This window comes from Octodon degus, unplaced genomic scaffold, assembly GCF_000260255.1.
Source record: "Octodon degus isolate 3935 unplaced genomic scaffold, OctDeg1.0 scaffold00514, whole genome shotgun sequence".
NCBI lineage: Eukaryota > Metazoa > Chordata > Mammalia > Rodentia > Octodontidae > Octodon > Octodon degus.
In genome coordinates this window covers 56,904-58,428 of record NW_004525090.1, presented here as the reverse complement: position 1 = coordinate 58,428, position 1,525 = coordinate 56,904, and positions in this window count along the sequence as shown.

Below are 1,525 nucleotides of genomic sequence, written 5' to 3'. Positions count from 1 at the left end.
TAAAAGTAAATGAGGGCCAAAAAAAAGCAACTTAGGGAAGAGATCATATAATAAATAAAAACTTTCCTTCCTATAGCCACTGAGAGCCCTAACATTGTTTCTAGTTGGACCTTATCTAATTAATTGGCTTACCCAGTTCATCTCAGAAGATGAAGTGTAACATGCCCAAAAAAATTGACAGGGAAACTAAAAGAGGGTGAAATGTAAGAGAAAAGGTCCCCAGTACAGTATATTTCAGTTTTTTAGTTGCACAGGTAATTGTTCCTGTTACTACTGTCTCCTGAACATAGCTTGTCACTGTGATGCACATTGTGAGAAGCAACCAAAGATAGTCAAGTATTTTGCTTCTTGCTTGAAACCCTATAAAACCTCCCTCTCTGAGCCTTCCATGCCTGACTTTTTTTGAGGGGTGGAACCGGGGATTGAACTCAGGCCCTTGCACTTGCCAGGGAAGTGCTTATTCCACTGAGACATCTTCCAGGCCCCATGCCTGACATTTTGAAGGATAAGGGATTCTTGTCACTGTCCATCCAATGTTAAATAAATCTGCCTCCAAATCATGGGTGTCATTTTAATGTTTCTACTTGCCATTGCAGATATAACATAAAGCTTGAATTCAAAGTATTTTAAATAAGGGCAACATAAAAAGAACAGCATTGGGCAGAATCAGGGAAAACTTGAGAGATATCATTCTTGAATAGTTACCTATTAAGAAAGCATCTTGCATTTATTTATTTATTTATGCAGTGCCACACATGGACCAAACCTGGGACATTGCGAGTGCCAGGTAGGTACTTATGCCACAGAGCTATATCCCCAACCCAGCATCTTACTTTGAAATTCAAGACAAAATGAATTGGAAAGAAAGATTCTTGGTAAAGGAGAGTGGAAATAAGTTGAAAGCTAACCAAATAATTTGGTTATTTCCTTTGCTCTTCAAATCAGTGACAGAACTGGACTGAGAAGTGATATTTTGGCATTCCATTTCTGAATCAATTGTTCTGACAAAGCCTAAGAAGAAACCATTGTGATCACCCTGTTTTTGATTTCTGCTTTTAGTTTGCTAAGTAATGTATGCAATAGAATCACAGAACAGGTGGAGATAAGGTGGGAGTCAAACACCAGGTGAATTTTAGTATTCCACATTGCTGTCCTTAATTTAGTTGTATAGTTCACAGATATCAGCATAGAGAGTTAGTCAAGGTGAGAATTCTACCCATTAACTGCTATTTTCAAAAAACTCATGGACCTGCCTTGCCAACCCCATCCCTGGAATGTGTTGGTAGGCAATTGAGACTGGGCGTGGTGGCATTTGTCTGTAATTCCAGTTCTTGGGAGGCTGTAAACAGGTGGATCACTCGGACTCCAATCTAGTAGTGAAATCCTGAAGACCCTGTAGACCTTTCCCTAAAAATACAAAACAACAACAACAACAACAACAAAAATACTTCATGGAAATTCTTAGGGCAATTGCCTTAGCCATCTTGCATATATACATGTATGGTTTTGCCCCTTCCTTATTTCC